This window comes from Alnus glutinosa, chromosome 12 (assembly GCF_958979055.1).
Source record: "Alnus glutinosa chromosome 12, dhAlnGlut1.1, whole genome shotgun sequence".
Classification (NCBI taxonomy): Eukaryota; Viridiplantae; Streptophyta; class Magnoliopsida; order Fagales; family Betulaceae; genus Alnus; species Alnus glutinosa.
In genome coordinates, this window is record NC_084897.1 from 6,837,018 (window position 1) to 6,851,814 (window position 14,797).

Genomic DNA, 14,797 nt, shown 5'->3' on the forward strand with positions numbered 1-14,797 from the left:
TGCCTCTTCATCCTTACGAGACAAAGCATCAGCTACTGAATTGTCTTGGCCTTTTTTGTACTCCAAACAAAATCAGAGTCTAACAATATAGTAATCCACTTTTGCTGCATAGGAGTGCCTATCTTCTGCTCCAAAAGAAACTTTAAACTCTGGTGATCTGTTTTGATAGTAAATGAATGACCCAAAAAATACGACCGCCACTTCTTAACTACTGAAACCAAAGCTACCAATTCCTTCTCGTAGGTAGACATAGATAGAAATCTACCTTTAAGAACTTGGCTAAAAATGGCTATTGGCCTTTATTGTTGCATCAATATTTCCCCAATACCCTAACCTGAGGCATCACATTCAATTAGAAAAGCTAGCGAAAAATCTGGTAAAATGAGAGCCGGAGGATTAGTCACAGCCCTTTCAAGCTCTAGAAAGGCTTCTTTAGCCTTTTCACTCAAACAAAAACATTTTTCTTCAACAAGCCTGTCAAGGGTGCTGCAATGGAGCCATAACCCTTACAAATTTAAGGTAATAACCTGTAAGGCAAAACCGGTTTTAGGTCTAGGCCATTCCACCATAGCCACCAACTTCTTCCCATCAGTTTTAACTCCTTTGACTGAAATGAGATGCCCAAAGTAATCAATTTCAGCACACCCAAACTTGCATTTACACCTCTTGGCAAACAATTGATGTGCCCTTAGGACTTCTAGAGTCAGCTTAAGATGGTGTAAGTGTTCCTGCATAATATGACTATACACAAAATGTCATCAAAGAACACCAAAATAAATTTTCGCAAATAAGGGCAAAATATATCATTCATTAACTCTGAAAAGTTGACGGAGCATTACTTAAGTCGAAAGGCATAACTAAAAACTTGTAGTGTCCTTCATGTGTCCTAAATGCTATTTTAGAAATATCTTCTAGTTTGACCTTTATTTAATGATAACCGGACCTTAAGTCCAGCTCAGAGAATACTCTAAAGCCATGCAACTCATCTAGGAGTTCATCAATTACCGGAATAGGGAATTTCTCCCTTATAATCTCCTTGTTTAAAGCTCGATAATCCATACACATTCTCCACAATCCGTCAGCTTTCCGGACCAAAAAAACGGGGGAGGAAAATAGGCTTTAAAATGGCTGAATGACCCCTGATTCCAAGAGCTCCCGGACAATTTTCTCAATTTCTTCCTTCTGAAATAGGGGTAACGATAGAGCCGCACACATATTGGTTGGGCATTAGATTTTAAGAGCATAGCATGATCATGTGACTTATAAGGAGGTAAACCCTTAGGTTTAGCAAAGACATCAGTAAAATCCCCCAAAATCTGTGATAAATCACTATCAATTATTGCTTCTACAGAATCTCCAACATTCTCCAAAAGCTATAGTAGTAACTCCTTTTTTCCTTCCAACTCCAAATTATGAAATTGAGCTTCCTCCCACAAATGTGGGGCAACCAGCCCCTATAACCGAAAGGACTCATTGTCAATTGTAAACTCCATGGTTAGAGCTTTAAAATTCCACACAATTGAACCAAGAGTAACTAGCCATTGAATACCTAGAACCATATCACAACCGACTAATATGATTACATAAGCATCCACATTAAAAGACATCCCTTTAAACTATATTTGCACTTCACTACATTTCTCTGCACTCAACACGTCCTCCCTATTAGCTACTTTCACCCGAATTTGACATTTGTTGTTCATCAACAACCTAGTCTTCTTAACAACAGAAGAATCTAGGAAATTATGAGTACTTCCACTGTCAATTAATATCACCACATTTTGCATTTGAATCTTCCCTACTATCCTCATAGTTTTAGGATTTGCACTGCCAGTAATGGCATGCAATGAAATTTCTGGTTTGGATTCACTAGAACTAAACTCTATGAGGTCTAAACCCTGCCCTTCCAACTCCGATTATGATGACACTTCAATTTCTTCAATAATTTCTTCAATGTCTAATAAAAACAGCTTAGGACTTTGACACTTATGACCAAATTGTCACTTAGCATCACAATTATAACATAGTCCTTTTTTTTGTTCTTTCTTCCATTTGAGATTGAGAATTTTTCTGAATAGGAATAGCAGCTTTCACAGGAGTCACATGCTGTGGATTAGTGGAAGTATTTCCAGGCTTAGTAAAACCCGAATTATAAAATTTCCTATAATTTTTTCTCCCCAACAGAACATGTTCTTCCTGCACCTTGGCTAAACCATAGGCAGCTAGTAAATTAGGAGGATTAAACATACGTACATGTAGTCTAATCTCTTCTTTTAATCCACTTAAAAAAACAACTCATCTTGTTATGATCACTAATACCCTTCAATCGGTTAGAAATAGCCTCAAAACTCTCATAATTTTCCTCCACACTAGACACTTGTTTCAGCCTAGTAAGTGATTCCATTGGATCATCATAACACGTAGGTCCGAATTTATCCAGCAAAGCATGAGTAAATACCTCCCAATTAGGTAAGGCCCCTACCATATCCATATCTTGGTACCAAACTAGGGTTTTCCCTTCCATATGAATTAAGGCTAACATCAACATTTGATTATAAGGAGTTCTATTAAAATAGAAAAATTTGTTTGACTTATAAATCCAACCAACAGGATCAGAACCATCAAACTTGGGAAAGTCTACATGCACTGACCTTGTTGTAATTCCACCATGATCCTCACCTTGTTGTTCATACATTGCATTTCTATCATCATGAAAATGCCTCCTTGCATGCATCTCATGTTGAAATCAACAGGTTGTTGAGTTTGAAATCAATACGTTGCTGAAGATCTGTGCTCTTTCCGGAATGCAGCAACACCGGAGGCATTGGCTCATCACCACCTCCCATTGGACCGAAAGTTTCCCCAATAACAAATGTGGATTTGTTAGGATGTTTGATCACCTCCATAGCTTGAGTCAGATAAGTAAAATTTCTTTATGGATAATTTGCTCAAACTTTTTATCTCCATCACTGCTAGTTTACATTCCTTCCATCTTCTTTAGCAAATTTGTATAATTCTTCTTTGCTTAAGCCTCATTCTTCTCCATCGTCTTCTTCAATGCGGCAAAATGTTCCATCAACTGATTCATCCTTATACCGTCGGCCATAAAAGCTTCAAGAACAATTGATCCACCAGGAATTGGTTGCTCTGATACCAATTTGTAACAAGTATGTTACTGATTTACGTGTTTGAGATGAATTTGTAAGATTGAGAGAACGAAATTGCTTGTATTGATAATTGGAATTCTAATTACACCATAAAAGTAGCTAGGAAACTAAATGCTAAGCTAGATGCTAATCAGATTACAAATCACCAAATGAATCCAAATACAATACAAATTGGGCTTTTATTCTCTAACCCATTTGTGTGCCAACTCAGCCCAAGTGGTTAGCCCACTAGCTTTGACAGCTCAAATCTGTTATAACAAACTAACAAGACCCAATTAGTTCCAAACAACTAACAAAAGCCCAAAAGCCCATGTGATTGAATTACTCTAGATCCTTCTGAAATGCCTCTTATGATCAAACTACCAGCTATCCTCTGACTTTGCTTCTCGAGACTGCTAGCTGTCCTCACACTTCACTTCTCGAACACTCGGCTAGCTGTGAAATGCTTGGCTCGAGAATGACTTCTCGGCTTTACACGAAAAGACCATTTCTCTCTTCCCTAAGCTTTTCTCTTCCCTAACTTTCATTCCTTTCTCCCACGTTCACATAGCAACCCAAATCTTTCTCATCAAACCCTTCACTCGCAGCAGCTTTGATTCTCACAAATTAGATCTGTGACATGGAGATATTAGGTTTGAGTGGTATTCTATGTACTACTCTTTGTGCTCCATCCTTTTGATTGTGAATGTTTTATGGATCATCTCCACCTGTGGATATAGGCTTGTTAACTCAAACCACGTAAATTTCGGTGTCCTGTGTGATTGTATTATTTACTTTTCTACTTCTTTGGTGATCCTTGATTAATTTGTGTCTCAACAATGTTTAAAAATTGGCAATGTATACCCTAACCAAGTTTTTGAAATTTTCTTTACCATTTTGATTTTCTTCATATCAGCGTAGAGGAAGAAACAACAAAGAAAGAATGAGAGAAAGAGAGAGATAGAGAGAGAGAGAGAGAGAAGGAAAAAGGAAATTAGAAGGGAACTCCTCTCCGGGACTCTTACGGGTAGGGGTGTAAACGAGCTGATCTTGAGTGGGTATTGGTTGTTCGGGATCGGCTCATTTGTTTTGGTATCAAGCTCGAGCTCGACACGAGCCTAAATTTGGTGTTCGAGCTCAGCTCGCTATGGTCGATCTTGAGCTCGAGTACTCGGCTCGAGCTTGGCCCGAGTCAAATAATTTATTTAGCATTAAAAGAAACAAATTAAACCAATTTTATTAATACTCTTTCCAAAAACAATTACAAAGAAATTTCATAACTATAATGAACTAAACCTTACAAATCACATTTAAACAAATATAAATACAAATAAAATAAAATTACAAATACAATAAATCACTATTTTTTGGTTCAACTAGAAACTCCATTCAACAATGAATCGGCTCAACAACTTCGTCAACAAGACAACCTTTTTTAACTTTAAAACAAGGTTAAACGAACAACTTCAGGTATCATGGTCAAATGTTTGCCTTAATCAACAATTTGAAATAAAAAACTATAAACACTAAAAAAAATAAAATAAAATAAAAGTTATTTTTTTTCTCCCTTTCATTATTTACACAAGTTCCTTGATAAAAATGTCAAAGGAGGTTTGATAATAACACAATTTAATGTGCCTAAATCATTAATAACATTAACAAAGACAATCTCTATGAGTTCAAAACAAACCTACCAAAGAGGCTATATTATAATATAACATATTACTGGAAAAACAATTAGTAGTTGACAAAGCAAGTTAGTGGCACTGTGGCAGACTAGCAGTAGCATATAATGATATAATGTTCATAATATAAAATAAAAATTAGTAAGACATGCTAAACACAACATAAGTAGACTACCTAATTGCATTTGTACATATTATGTTCAAATGACAACAACAATGTCAACAAACAACACAAGTCCCATGTAAGTCTCCTTGTAGGCCCCTCAGGGAGTAAATAATAAGTCTAGAAAGAAAGTTTCAAAGTTCAAACTCACAATTTAATATAGTAGGAAAATTTGATGAAAAACATATAATATCTATATATTTTGTGTGTGTGAAACAAATTAAGCAATCCATTGTCTTCCTAGAAGACAAATCCATAGTCCTATCACTTGGGATTTATGCAATATTTCTTAAGGCACATGTGCTTGGTAAGGTATAATAATAACGTTTGATTCCTTCAAATGCTCCCAGATAAAACCTATAGGTTGTAAACACTTGAAAAAACTAAAAAAAAGTTAAGACAGGTTAAATAATAACACAATTTAATGTGCATATATCATTAAATAAGGAATCATATATTACCTTAAGTCTTCATGTCTTGAACAAAATAATATTGTACAAGATTTTCAACAAAATAAAATTGTCCAACATAGTCCCCAAACCAAAAATATATAGTTATATTACAACTCAAAAAAAAAAAAAAAAAAAAAAGGAAAAGAACACTAACAATTAATTTGCTTCTGGCAAACTTATCTCCACATCATTTTGATCCTCCTAACATAAAAAATAAAAATAAAAACAAATGAGTAATTAGTACAATGTAAAAGCAAAATTAAATTAACAAACACCATTAGAAAAAATAAAAAATAAAACAAAAACTCACTACATACTTCTTTTTAAGCCCATACATTGATCTGACCTAATCATCCCCACATAACAACTTTTGAAATGTCTCAGTTGATAATGAAGCTTGCTGGGGATCAATAACCCATCCTCTGGCACTGAATGTAGAACTTCAAAGTTACAGTAGTAATCGGTGTTGACAAAATATCTTTGGCCACTTTAGACAAAAAACGATACTTAAGGGTATTTGCTTTTCACCAATCCAAGGCACTAAATTTGAAACTCTTTTCAGGTAGATATACACCCTCCTCAAAATATATTTCTAATTCTGATTTAAGAGGTTGAAGCACCGTTTCAGCACGTTTGATGAATGACTTGTAAATTTCTAGACCACCCTAATAAACCACACAAATTAAATGATTACTTGAAGAGCTTTCTTGAGCATTGCTTGTAAGATTTTGTTCCATAAGATTTTGGATTGTGTTCATTAACATACACATCATATATCTCATTTAAAATTCTTTAGACATATTCAATATTCTTCGTAGCTTCAGCCTCTTGACAGATCTTAGGAAAGCAAAATCGTATGAACACCATCTTAAACCTTGAGTCCAAAATTGCCGCAATTGCCATCAACAAATTGCACTCATCCCAATATTTATCAAACTTGGCTTTTCATTCGTTGTGCCATGAATCTAATGTAATCATTTTCATCATCACATTTCTTGGTTAGGACATATTTCTTTCACTAAATTTCAAGAAGGAATAAGTTTGTTGTTGGATAGTCACTCCCAGATACAATCTTGGTTACTTGGTTGAAAACCCCCAAAAGTTCACACACAAATTTAACTTTAGCACAATCTTCATGTGATGGCACCGAAGTAAATTGATAATCATTGTATCCATACTTAGGAAATACCTCCTTAAAATCATGAGCAGCTGCTAATATCAAATATATGATATTTCAACGAGTAGAAACATCTAAAAACAACTTCTTGGGTGACAATTGTAAGTTTTTTGCAATTTCACCAAATTGCATTAACTTTCCCTCTGATGCTACCAAGAATTTAATTTTGTCCCTCACAAAATCAACAATCTCTCTAATCTCGCCAAGACCATCCTAAACCATCAAATTAGTTATGTGTTCACAACAGCCCATGTGAAACAACTTCCCCCCAACAATATGCAATTTTCTCATATTAAAAACATCTTTCAAGTGCCTCATTGCTACATCATTTGCCTTGGCATTGTCTACAGTGATTGAACAAATTTTATTCTCAATATCCCAGTCTCTATAACATATATGAAGTGCGTCAACAATAAGAAGTCCGGACTATGGAAGCGGAATATTGCAGAATTTCAACACACGCCTATTTAATCGCCATTCATAATCTATGACATGACATGTCACAACTATTTAAGAAACTTTTTGAGAAGTCCACATTTTAGTTGTAATGTTAACTTTTGAGAACCCGATTCAATAAAACTTTCAATTTCTTCTTTTCTAATTAGTAGGTGGCAAAGCAAAGACTCTTGGCAATAACTCGGGAAAATTTTTGCCAATGCGGTGTGCAAGCTTTTATAAACTTATTAAACAATACATGCTCCACAATTCTAAAAGGATGTTCATGATACAGGATCATGTGAAATAAAAGTTCTCTCACCTTACTTTCATCAAACTGAAAATTTGAAATGGTACCCACATCACCAGACTCACTATCCTCAACCGACAAAACCTTCTCCTTCTTCTGTGAACCTATGTACTTGAAACACGTCTCTAAGTGTCTACCCAAGGTAGATGTACAACTTTATTTTGATTTGGTGAATTTACTTTTACACCATTTACATTGATTCTTTTTTATACCACCCACCTCAACTTCATCAAAATGATTCTGCATAGTAGCACCATGACTAACTTCAAGAGAATCCTCATTCTCATAGTCTTCAATTGGCTCGAGTTGGTGCAAATCACCATCCATGCCTTTTAATTTTTAAATATTATATTACAAATTATTATGAAAAAAGAAAAAACATGTGTTAGAAACTTCAAGCTTGAGTTGCAATCTGAATTTTTAAATTCAATAGTAAAATTTAAGTTTGCATATCATATGATTCATGTGAATTTAAAAAACTCTCAACTTTTAATTTTTTAGTTCATATTCTTTTAAGGATTCTAATCTCTGCCCATTTTTTTTTTTTAAAAAAAATGGATTGTTCATAGTTTTTTGTTAATTGCTTCCTTAAGGAATTTCAGATCTGCACAGTTTTTTATATTTAAGTTTTGTTCATAGTTTTTCAAAGATATTAAGATCTACCTAGTTTTTTAACAAATTTTTTTTGTTCATCTTTTTTTTTTTCATTAATCATAAAAAAAAAAACACAATATTACATAATCAAAACATAAATTTTTAAACATTGTGAAAAATTTCTAAACAGTGTAAACAATTTCTAAACATTATGATTCGAGAACATTCATTGAAGAGTTTGTTAATCATAATCACTAATCATAAATAAAACACAACATTACATAATCAAAACATAAATTTCTAAACATTGTGATTCGTGAACATTTATTGAAAGGTTTGATATTAATAATCATCAATCATAAATAAAACACAGTATTACATAATCAAAACATAAACTTCTAAACATTATGACAAATTTCTAAACATTGTGAACAATTCTAAACATTGTCAACATTCATTGAAGGGTTTGTTAATCATAATTACTAATTATAAATAAAACACAACACTACATAATCAAAACCTAAATTTCTAAACATTGTGACAAATTTTTAAACACTGTGATTCGTGAATATTCATTGAAGGGTTTGTTAACACTACAAAAAAGAGACAATTTGGCATCGTTTAATTAGCGGCGTTTAATGCTCTGAAAGCGTCGCTAACTAATTCGCGACATTTAATTCGTGACGTTTGTGTTATGCCGCGAAAGTCTAGTCGAGAAAATAAATTCGCGACGCTTTTGGGTGAAGCATCGCGCATTTAGCGGTGCTTGTTATGATTCGCGAAAAAAACGACGCTAATCTGGTTAAAAATACCGGCCATAATTTGCTATTTCCATTTAAAATGTTTGATCACCTGTATTGTGTCTTTTCATATAAATGATTACTTAAAGCTTTTATCGGCCACAAACAAGCAAAGATATATTATTCGAAAAGCAAAGCAATATATTATGAAAAGTACTTTAATCAAGACAATAACATAAAGATTTTAATTGTCATATAATTATAATCCAACATTAAGTACAACTAGTCAAAATGATGCAAAAAACTTAAGAGTACATATAGTCTCCACCCTTGAAGGCTTGAACAAAACATCAAAAATAAATATCAAAATGATTCTTTCTTCCATCAAATTTTGTCCAATCCACTGCATGTCAGCATCTACCTGGATAAGAAAATAAAAGAATTCAGAACAACACCAACAATTATCCATAGTAAAATTCATATTATCGTAAATGAACAAACAGCACAATACACCCCACGTAAATTAAGATATGAAAGAAAGATGAAAACCATTTCATTTGATCTTTCCACATCATTTGTCAGCCCCTCCATATGCTTGTGCAGACTTGTATGCAATGGAGCAAAGAGGATCAATATAGCATGATTTTTACAAACCATGGTAGAACAACATTAGTTCAATTTCATGTACAAAATGATTACAATTTAAGTGTACCCTAAACGAGCATCCCTTATTTTCCCTTTGACAAAAATGAGCACAAAGGCTAATAAATTGCATGATGCTAAAGAAACTGAACTGAAGATTAATTATTGCGGAAAATCCAGTTCAGTCTGGATTGGAATTGGGGTGGGATCATAACTCTAGCAATTGGTTATAAAGAAAACAGATATTAGTATGCATCTTATTCATTAGAAATGAATATTCTAAACCTCTAATTTAAAAACCGATTGTCGTCTCCTTAAAAGAGGATTGATAATGTTAAAACATTCTCAAGAAAGTTTCAATCAATTAAAAATTGTTTAGTTATTAATTACTGGGTTGGTTTAATTTTGAAAAGTGGAACAAAGGAATTATGGTCATGTAACTACAAATGATCGTAGTCTATTAATTCACTTTGGCATGGATCCTAAGTGAAACTCAACCAAAGTGTTAAATATATATGCAATCCATATACTCTTTTGATCCTTTCCATTTTCTCATCCAACTCTTGTCCATGTCTTCACTACATTGCAAATATATATATATATATATATATATATATACACAATTGTGAAATAAAATTAAGTGAAAATGAATTTGGTGGGTATACAATTATTACAAATATAATAAAGAGACGTGTCTCTATGCCAAAGAAATAAGGGCCCGTTTAACAAGTAAGCCTACTAATTAATCAACATATATTATAAACATACTAATATCAAATAAGGTGTGTACTGCTAGAACTACTACTCAAGTTACTCTTTACTCATAAAACAAGCCAAGCAAAACATAGTCTTGTGCGCTGCAATCTGTCCGGGAATACATCTCCTATCCGAAGTTCTAGTGCTGATAAGATAAGATAGTGTTCTTCTAGTGTTCAACTTCTATGTTCATAGTTAGATAGATAAGGGATAAAGCTAGATAGAGTTCTAGTCGATTGTAAAGAGGAAGAAGTAGTGTTTATCTTGAGTCCTAGTAATCAATCAACATATATCAATGAAAGCTCATGTTAATAAGCACGGTTGAAAACCCAATTATTCTATGTTCTATTAATTACAAATAAATTTTCCATATCACAAGAAAAAATTAAAAAAATAAAAAAGGAATATTATGAAAACACAACTTTTTTCTCTCTCAATTTCATTCTAGTGTGTATTACAGATACTGTCAATAACATAAACATACTAAAATCAGTATCTAAAGGTTATAAAGAGAAGTAGAAGTCTGAGAGAGACTTACAGAAAATTAATTTGCTGTCTCTGAATATGGGCACGCTAGAGCAGTCAAGTCAATATACATGTTCCATTGCTCATTTAGGCTCCCAGGTTAGTATCATGTGGAATTCTGTAAGATAACTGCAAGTGTTAAATGAAATTGAAGTTTTAAGTTGAAAATCCACATATTCTTTCTTCAATCTTCAGTCAAAATTAATTCGCTTCTGTTTTGTATTGGTATCACGTTGCAACAGTCTACAGATAATTCACATTCCTTGTTATATACCCCGCAAAACAATTAAATCCAAAAACAACAAAATTATAACAGTAATTAATTAAACATTCACGCAAAAGTACCTTGCTAATGTATTTAAAAAAAAAAAAAAAAAAGAAAAGAAAAAGGTACCTTCTTGATGTCAATTCACAAGTCCTTGATTAAGCTATATATCTGTACAAAGGACTCTTCGACTATCTCTGTGGCTATTTGTGGTTGTGTGTGGGTCTCTGAACACCTAACGTAAACACTAAAAAAGAATCATCAGTTTACACTCATCGGTTCAATCTAATTAGAATTGGAATGGCTGAACAACGCAGAACAGATTATATCCATCTAAGCAGACTGATTCCAAAAAATATGCAAAACAGAAAAACAATACAAATCAGCAAAACTAGAGGACTAAACAGCCCCTTTATGCAGTCTATACGTCAGGTAAATCAAGAAAATTAAGCATCCATTTCAGTTTCTTCACTCTTTAGAGGCCATGAAAAGACTTTAACAGTAAAATCAAAACCCAAAACATCATTCAAAAATATGAGATTCAAATCAAATAACATATATATAAAGAAATACCCAATGTGAAGCAAACCCTAAAAAATAAGGGTTGAATCATATTCTTCAGAAGGAATGGAAGTTCATACCTTTACAAGAAGGATTGATCTAATCTGATTCCTTGAAAAAATTTCTGGGTTTGAGAGATACCGAGACAAACTGATTGAAACGCAAGAGATGGAAAGATGGAGAGAAAAGGGAAAAGAAAAGAAAATGCATAAGTGTAGTACTGTGCGTGGGAAAGAAAACTTAAAATTAAGGTGGGAAAGGCTATAATAGGCGCTCGCGCGCGGGGTGAATTTCAGTGCGCGCGTATACAGACCATTACTTCATTTTCCCGTCATTTCTAAACTCAAGCAACGCGAAAAAATGAAAATTAGCGACGCTACTAACTCAAGCGACGTTATTTTACGTTGTTTTAGAAAAGCAACGTAAAATCATGTCGTTCGAACTTTAAACGACGCCAATTCATCTATTTAGCGTCATTTCTGTTAAACGCCACTAATATAAACGTCGCCAATACCCTTTTTTTTTGTAGTGTAATCATAAATAAAACATAGCATTACATAATCAGAACATAAATTTCTAAAAATTGTGAACATTCATTGAAGGGTTTGTTAATTATAATCATTAATCAAAACATAAAAATAACAAATAATGTAAAAAAAAAAAAAAGGTAAAACCTGAGTTGTTTGTAACTTGCAGAATCAAAGATTCAATGACACAAAATCAATGAGGTAGTAGAGGCTTTAAGGCTGAATGGGCGTCCCTGATTCCTGAACAATCATATGATATATCAAAATTAACATTAGAAATTTAGAATTTAGAAATATTGAAGGAATAGCTATTAAGTGAAAAAAGAAAAAGAAAAAGAACATCAGAACATGGAATGATTAAAGGGAACATATATTTGATACTTAACTAAGCTATGAACACTCTTGACTCTTGAGCGTTTGAGCCTCTTGCTCTCAATTTTATAATTTAGATTTGAGAGCAAGAGCATTTGAGCATGTATGTTGTATCTTTCGGGAATTAGGAAGGAACCAAAGAACTAAATCATAATACAGCAGATACATAACTCACACAAAGCCTAATACTCAACTACTACCATTTCAGTCAGATCAAGAGTAATCTTGGTCTCTGTCATTGATACGTGTGAGGAGAACAGAAAAAACCCACAAAATTTGGGATATGGCTTCGCCGCGGAAAGATGGAATATCTGATGATTAAGATAGATCGGTTTCTTTTGATTCGATTTCAACAACAAATGTGAAAAAACTCTAACAGATTTCAAAACCAAATCCTATAGAAAGATAGAAGCCATTTGATCAAAAAGTTAAAAATAAATCAAAGGTTGGATTACGAAGAAGAGGAACCGGGTAGATGGGGTAGTTGAGAGGGGAACTTGAATTAAAAGCAAGCATTAATTTTCTGAACCACTTAGGTAGCTCAGCAGCAAGGCATTAAATTCTTGGGCAAGTTGCGTGCGTGAGAGACTGACAGAATGAGAGTTTAGAAATAAGAACAAAGTTTGATTTCAAATGAATTTTCAAACAAGTCAACGGTTTGTTTAGAATTTTTCTTCTGATTTTTTGACAATCAATGGCTTCAGGCTTCATTCGCTTAGAGAATCAGAATATATGAAGATCAAAGAAGAAAGCTTCAAAACTTCAAAGGCACTGAAGTCCTCAGACCTCAAGTCAATCAAGGACAGAAAAAATGGGGGGTGGGATTTTTTTTTTTTTTTTAGAAAAAAAAAAAAATATATATATATATATATATATATATATATATATATATATATATTGTTGGCACTGCCAATATGCCAATGGGTCGACGCACTGTGGTTAAAAAGCAAAAATAATAATTTCAAATTTAACTTTTTGTTTGAAAAATTATTCACTACGTCCGTGTACAGATAAAATCGAAGCCACTTGTGATCCTAACTATTGGTTATTATAATCAATTTCAAGCTAGAAATTGAAGTCGTTGGATCTTATCTAATGAGAGTGAGCACATGATTATTGTAATACCATATATTTTCTCAGAGTAGGATAGTTGATTATAGCTGTATCCATTATCTCATAACAAACGACTCAGATTCAAGCTTAAAAGATCGGACGGCCCAAAAAAATCATGAAATTACTCATTTTTTTAGCCTCGGCAACTGGAGCTTGTTGTCAGCGCTTTAATAGGAGCCACTCAGGCGTCAAGTGTTAGATTGTCATTACCTAGGGGCTTAGCCGCTTAGGGCACATCAAACATTTTTTAGTGAAAAATTCCCTACATGCGGGCTTACAGTGAACGTTATTATACACAGTACTTGATGCAATGTAGCCGAATCAGCCGATCAGATCTTAAAATCAATATTTGATGATTAAATTAAAGTCTTTGGATCAGATGAATGATTGTGTGTGAGAAACACCGTAGAAATTCTTGTGTAAGCCGTGCGTTACAGTTGTAACCCACGATAAAAAGTAAACGGTTGTGATTAAAAATAAAACAATCGCACGGTTGAGAACTTCTCGAATAAAGCGTAGAAAAAATTATAAAAAATTTAAAATCAACAATATATAATTAATAAAGATATAATTTAATAAAAAAAAATTGAAGACTCTGAAAAACACACCATTTCATTCTTGGAAAATTGCTTACAAAATGCACCGTTTCAACTTTAATAATAATAATAATAAAAATTATATAATTAGACACTTAATAATAAATTAAAGTAAGGTATGTTATTTACACACATATTGTACACACAATGTCTTTTGGGTGTGTTTTTTATTTTATATATTTTTTTTTATAAAAAAATAAAAAAGGTAAAAGGCATTGTATGTCAATTTGTGTACAATATGTATGCAAATAACATAAGATTTAATGAGATCATGCTGCATGCAACCAGGAGAAAAAATAAATCATGATTTATTATGTGGATTTGGTCAATCTCATTCCCATATTTGTATTTTTCAAGATCTTTTATAATTATAAGATTCCAATACTTACATACTTAATATAGATATAATGATCATATCATATATTAATATAGATATAATGATCGTATCATATGATCTCGAACAAAAAAGTATTATTATTGGATTTATGGCACTAAATCATATGATATAACGATTCATAAGTATTTAGTTATATAAAAAAAAAAAAAAAAAAAAGAAAAAAAAAAAAAGAAGGAAACAATAGTCAATATGAATACTAACTAACATATATTAAGTTAAAACATTAACATTGATAATTATTATATTATCATATGGTCCTATATATAATGATAATACTTTTTTTTTTTTTTTTTTAAAGTCTTTTGATAATACTAATTAGATCATATCTAACGGTTATATAA

At 32.7% G+C, this 14,797-nt stretch overlaps 1 long non-coding RNA gene across 1 annotated transcript; it reads right to left on the minus strand.

Annotated features, from left to right (window-relative positions):
• Positions 1 to 8,906: 8,906 nt before the first annotated feature.
• Positions 8,907 to 10,796, minus strand: LOC133851052 (uncharacterized). The gene is made up of 2 exons (XR_009895731.1): positions 10,639 to 10,796; positions 8,907 to 9,123 (listed from the first exon to the last, which is right to left on the minus strand). It is a non-coding gene; the product is annotated as an uncharacterized LOC133851052 (long non-coding RNA).
• Positions 10,797 to 14,797: the final 4,001 nt, after the last annotated feature.